Here is a 6457-nt window from a genome sequence, read left to right as displayed (position 1 = left end):
AATGGGGGTTAAAAGGGACTTGAGGGACAAAAACAAGAACAGAAAAAACACGGGAGATCCACCGGCGAGGCTGGACGTGGCAGGCAGGGCAAGGAGGAGCAGGCAGGGCACGGAGAGGCAGGCAGGGCACGGAGAGGCAGGCAGGGCACGGAGAGGCAGGCAGGCAGGGTCTGAGGGAAACAGGGAAATCCAGGAGTTACAAAATAAGCAGGGAGAGATGTAGCAAACGCTAACGAGAGAGCCGAGTAGTTACCACGCTAGGGTTAACGACGAACTGGCGATGAGTGGAGGTCTGGACCAGGAATATAAAGGCGGTAGATTGATGGGATGATGACAGGATGAGGACCAGGTGCGTGAGTGGAACAGGTGAGGGAGATGAGCCTGCCACGCCCAGCCTAAAAGGCAGAAGGACAACACAAAGGGGAGGGGAAAACAGAGGAGAAAAACACACAGACAGGGACAGGAGGAGGCGGCACCTAACAGTACCCCCCCTTCAACGGGAGCCTCCTGGCGACCCACCAGGCTTGTCAGGGTTGTCTCGATGGAAGTCTCTGATGAGGTCAGGGCTCAGGATGAAGGCGCGTGGCACCCAGGAGCGCGCCTCTGGCCCATACCCCTCCCAGTCCACCAGGTATTGGAGGCCACGCCCACGGCGCCGGACATCCACCAGGCGGCGCACGTCGTATGCAGGGTGATTGTCAATGAGACGGGGGGGTGGAGGGGGTTCGGACGGAGGGCACAGAGGACTGACAGAGACAGGCTTGAGTTGTGACACATGGAAGGTGGGGTGAATCTTAAGATTATCCGGGAGAGACAATTTGACTGCAGTGGGATTGAGGACTTCTTTAACCAGAAAGGGACCAATATAACGGGGAGAAAGCTTCCGGGACTCTGACAGCAAGGGGATGTTTTTTGTGCAGAGCCAAACGGACTGACCTGGTTGATAGGGGGGAGCTGGGTTCCGGTGGCGGTTGGCGGATCTTTGGGCCCTCTCCTGGGTCCGTTCTAGGGCCGCCTTGGTGTCCTGCCAGACCTTCTGGCAACGTCTGATGTGCTCCTGCACTGATGGCACTGCCACCTCAGCCTCCTGGCTGGGAAACAGCGGGGGCTGGTAGCCCAGGGAGGCTTCAAAGGGAGAGATTCCTGTAGCGGAGCTGGTTAAGGTGTTGTGTGCATACTCCACCCAGGGCAACTGGGAGCTCCAAGTGGTGGGGTTAATTTCCGTCACACAGCGGAGCGAGGATTCCAGGTCCTGATTGGTCCTTTCCGTCTGCCCATTGGTTTGCGGGTGGTATCCCGAGGAGAGGCTCACAGTGGTGCCCATAGCCCTGCAGAATGCCTTCCACACCCTAGACACAAACTGGGGGCCTCGGTCAGACACAATGTCACTGGGGATGCCGTGTAGGCGAACAACATGTTCCACTAAGAGTTCAGCTGTTAACATGGCAGATGGCAACTTGGTTAAGGCCACAAAATGAGCGGCTTTGGAGAACCAGTCCACAATGGTAAGTATTACTGTTTTACCTCGTGAGACAGGGAGACCGGTGACGAAGTCCAGGGCGATGTGTGACCAGGGCCGGCCAGGGATGGGCAGTGGACGGAGGAGACCTGCAGGAGGCCGGTGGGAGGCCTTACTGCGGGCGCAGGTAGTGCACGCGGCCACGTACTCACGAGTGTCCTGATCCATCCTGGGCCACCAGAAATGGCGCTGGAGCAGGCTTAGGGTGCGTCTCACACCTGGGTGACAGGCGAACGGGGATGTGTGGGACCACTGCAGCACCTGGGAGCGGACAGAGTCTGGTACAAATAAACGGTTAGCAGGGCCGTTACCTGGGTCCGGTTGTTGTCGCTGCGCATCCCTCACTGCCTTCTCAATCCCCCACGAGAGTTGAGCAACAACCATACTGGCTGGGAGGATGGGATCTGGGGAGGTGTTGGCATCCTCCGGAGAGAACAGCCGGGAGAGCGCATCGGGCTTAGTATTGCGGGAGCCGGGACGGTAAGTGAGGGTGAACTCGAAGCGGCTGAAAAACAATGCCCAGCGAGCCTGGCGGGAATTTAGTCTCTTGGCAGCTTGAATGTAGGCAAGGTTTTTGTGGTCTGTCCAGACCACAAAAGGTTTTTCAGCTCCCTCCAGCCAGTGTCTCCATTCCTCCAAGGCTAACTTCACCGCCAGCAGCTCTCGGTTGCCAACATCATAATTCTGCTCAGTGGGAGAGAGACGACGAGAGAAAAAGGCACAGGGATGCAAGCGGTTATCAGGACCCACACACTGCGACAACACAGCCCCGACCCCAGCGTCAGAGGCGTCCACCTCCACAATGAACTGCTTGCTGGGGTCGGGCTGGATGAGAACAGGTGCTGAGGTGAATAAGCCCTTGAGTTTGACAAAAGCTTTGTCTGCCTCCGGAGACCAACAGAACATCACATTGGGAGAGGTGAGTCTGGTGAGAGGAGAGGCAATCTTACTGTAGTCCCGGATAAACCGCCGGTAGAAGTTAGCGAACCCCAAGAACCGCTGCAGCTCCTTCCGGGTCTTAGGAACTGGCCATTCCTCCACCGCCCGGATCTTCACAGGGTCAGCTTGGACCTTCCCACTGTGAATGATGTATCCCAGGAAGGAGACAGAGGCAGCATGAAACTCACACTTCTCGGCCTTGACGTACAGGCGGTTCTCCAGCAACCTAGACAGGACCTGTTGGACATGGGAAACATGCTCCTCCAGAGAAGTGGAGAAAATCAAAATGTCATCCAGATACACCACCACAAAGCGATTCAGGAAATCTCTGAGTACATCATTGATGAGGGCCTGAAACACAGCAGGAGCGTTAGTGAGACCAAAAGGCATGACTAAGTACTCAAAGTGTCCAAGTGGCGTGTTAAAAGCAGTTTTCCATTCGTCTCCTTCTCTTATTCTTACCAGGTGGTAGGCATTTCTGAGGTCCAGCTTGGTAAAAATGGTTGCCCCCTCCAAGGTCTCCAGGGCTGAACTAATGAGAGGGAGAGGGTACTTGTTTTTAACAGTGATGTTATTCAGACCCCTGAAATCAATGCAAGGGCGGAGAGTGGTGTCTTTTTTCTCCACGAAGAAAAATCCTGCCCCTAGTGGAGACGACGAGGGACGGATTAACCCAGCTGCCAGAGACTCAGAGATGTACTTCTCCATGGCCTCTCTTTCCGGGCGAGACAGATTATACAACCTGCTAGAGGGCAGAGAGGCACCAGGCAACAAATCGATAGCACAGTCGTAAGGGCGGTGGGGGGGTAAAGACATGGCATGGTCCTTATCAAATACCTCACGGAGATCATGGTATTCCGGAGGAATCTTAGAGAGGTCAGGGGGGTTTGTCTCCTCTGGAGTGGTGGCGCCACCTGTCGAGGGCAAAGCAGAGCGCAGGCAAACGGAATGGCAGTGGGTGCTCCAACCCCTAATTTTCCCAGCCGACCAGTCAATATTGGGGTTATGTGTCTTAAGCCATGGAAAACCCAAAACCAGAGGTGTTTGAGCTGCTGAGATGAGGTGAAAAGAGATTTGCTCCTGGTGATTACCTGAAATGATCAGGTGTAATGGGGATGTCTTATGCGTTACCTCCGCAAAAGCTTTCCCATCCAAGGCAACAGCGGGGATGGGTCTCTCCAACGGGATCATCGTGCACCCCAGCTGCTTAGCCAGCTCCACATCCAACAGGTTATCTTCTGCACCTGAATCCACTAAAGCTTGCAGAGGCACAGACACATTTCCAACACACAAAGAAGCAGGTACAGACAAACGGGCAGGTGAGGAATTCTTTCCAACAGCAGGGATTAGGCTCGCCAGTACCCCCACACCTACGGACGAGCCCCCCCTTTTGGCCGTAAAGGACATGAGGCTAAGAAGTGACCGGGCTTACCACAGTACAGGCACTCACCAGCTCGTATCCTGCGGAGGCGCTCCTCGGGTGGAAGCCTGGTGCGGCCGGTCTGCATGGGCTCTTCCTCCGCAGGGCAAGCTGGAGGTGATTTGGAGCGACCTGACTGGGCAGCAACACCGGTAGCGGGGACCCGAGCTGGTCTGGGCGAGGGCGCCACACCTGAGCTGGAGAGACGGCTAGATTTTTCCTGCCGTCGCTCACGGAGTCGGTTGTCCAATCTGATGGCTAGGGAAACTAGAGAGGTTAAATCGGCAGATTCTTCGCGAGCAGCTAGCTCATCTTTGAGCTGCTCACTAAGTCCCCCCACAAACACGGCCTGCAAGGCGGCATTGTTCCATCCCGCATCCACAGCGAGAGTCCAAAAGTCCACAGCGTAGTCGGCCACGGAACGAGCCCCCTGGCGAAGACCGAGAAGGCGGTTGGAGGCATTTCCGCCGTGGCTAGGGTGGTCAAACACCGCTTTAAGGGCACATTCAAAGTCCGAATAAGTCAATGAGTTAAAGCCCGCACTAGCGCTAAAAGCCTCAGCCCAGGATAAAGCTCTGCCTCTCAAAAGTCCAATAACATAATAAATCTTGGCCGCGTCGGAAGAAAAAGACAGCGGCCGCTGACGAAAAACCAATCCACATTGTAACAGAAATCCTCTACATTTATCTAAATCCCCGTGGAAGGGTTCAGGATCACTCACATGACTGTCCTTGAGAGCTGGAGTTGGTGGAGCCTGGGCTGTCGCCACCGTCTTAACTGAGGCGGTGAGTTCCGCAACTTGCTGGGTTAGCTGGGCGACGGTGGTTAGCAGCGACTTGTTACATTCGGCCAAGCCCTGTATTAGCTGCTCGTGGGAGCCCAGCAGGGCGCCTTGTCCCGACAGAACCTTTTGGACCGGATCCGCGGGGTCCATGTCGTGGCCAGTTCGTACTGTTATGCTAGAAGCACAGGGATAAACTGGACCCACAAGGCGGAGTGCAAAAAGGAACACAGTTTAATGGGGGTTAAAAGGGACTTGAGGGACAAAAACAAGAACAGAAAAAACACGGGAGATCCACCGGCGAGGCTGGACGTGGCAGGCAGGGCAAGGAGGAGCAGGCAGGGCACGGAGAGGCAGGCAGGGCACGGAGAGGCAGGCAGGGCACGGAGAGGCAGGCAGGGCACGGAGAGGCAGGCAGGCAGGGTCTGAGGGAAACAGGGAAATCCAGGAGTTACAAAATAAGCAGGGAGAGATGTAGCAAACGCTAACGAGAGAGCCGAGTAGTTACCACGCTAGGGTTAACGACGAACTGGCGATGAGTGGAGGTCTGGACCAGGAATATAAAGGCGGTAGATTGATGGGATGATGACAGGATGAGGACCAGGTGCGTGAGTGGAACAGGTGAGGGAGATGAGCCTGCCACGCCCAGCCTAAAAGGCAGAAGGACAACACAAAGGGGAGGGGAAAACAGAGGAGAAAAACACACAGACAGGGACAGGAGGAGGCGGCACCTAACAATGAGGAGTTTTATGGGGCCCTCAGGAACTTGGGGCCCTAGGCAACCGCCTAGTTTTGCCTAATGGTAAGTCCGCTCCTGGCAGAATGTCCATATAAAAAGTGTTTTTCCAAAAAAGGGTCTTGAAAAAGAGGGGTCGTCTTAAAATCAGGGTCGTCTTTTATTCGGGTCAATACGGTAATTTAAAAAGTTTTTTATTCATTAATTAATTTGTTTATTTAAATTTTTTTCCCCTACACTCTCTAAAGTGGTTTATAGGTTCATGTAGTTTGTTAACAATTCACAATAACCTCTTTTATAAAGTTTTCTACCAGCAGCCAACAGCTAGTTAGCTCTAATGTAAGCTAACTAAGCAACTATTACTAGTTGTTTATATTAAGAATAGTTTTAACAATTAAAAGATTCAGTATTCGTTATTGTATATGTGCAATAACATATGTGCACTTTAAAAAGAGCTCTAACAAAACACTGACAATGCCTCATCACGTTGGCTGTCATAGTTGGTGTTTTTGCCTACCATTGACTATGACTGGATAGATTATGACCAATCAGAACTAAGTGCCCAGTCCAGGAAATATATAACAATATATATTTCACATTGAGTGAAGGAAAGAGGAGCTGAGGAAGGCATTAGCTCCATTATCTAATGGCTTTGGCGATGATGACACTGCTGCACCGCTCGGCTGCAGCAGCTGCCTCAGATGGTGCATCATCAAATATTTCCCTCCATTACAGGGGGCTGTCCTCCTGATTATGGCCACAGACAGAGAGAGGGAGGGAGGAAGGACGAATGATCATTTTTGGCAATGCTACTTAAATGATCGCTTTTTTAATCTCCATTATAGAATGCAGTCTCAACAGAACGGAGGAAAGAGAGAAAGAGCTGGAGAGAAACGGATGGGAAGAGACGGCGCACTGAGGAAAGGAGGAAAAGGAGGAGAGTTGATTGTTGGCATGTCACCGCAAATTTCACTTTACTAACTAAATTCCTACACAGAGCATTGTCTCATTGTTGTAGGTAGGCTACAACAACAAGGAGGTGTGTGTGTGTGTGTGTGTGTG

The sequence above is a fragment of the Myripristis murdjan genome, chromosome 5 (assembly GCF_902150065.1).
Source record: "Myripristis murdjan chromosome 5, fMyrMur1.1, whole genome shotgun sequence".
NCBI classification, from domain to species: Eukaryota; Metazoa; Chordata; class Actinopteri; order Holocentriformes; family Holocentridae; genus Myripristis; species Myripristis murdjan.
The sequence above is the reverse complement of the archived record's forward strand: the minus strand, read 5'-3'. Positions refer to the sequence as shown.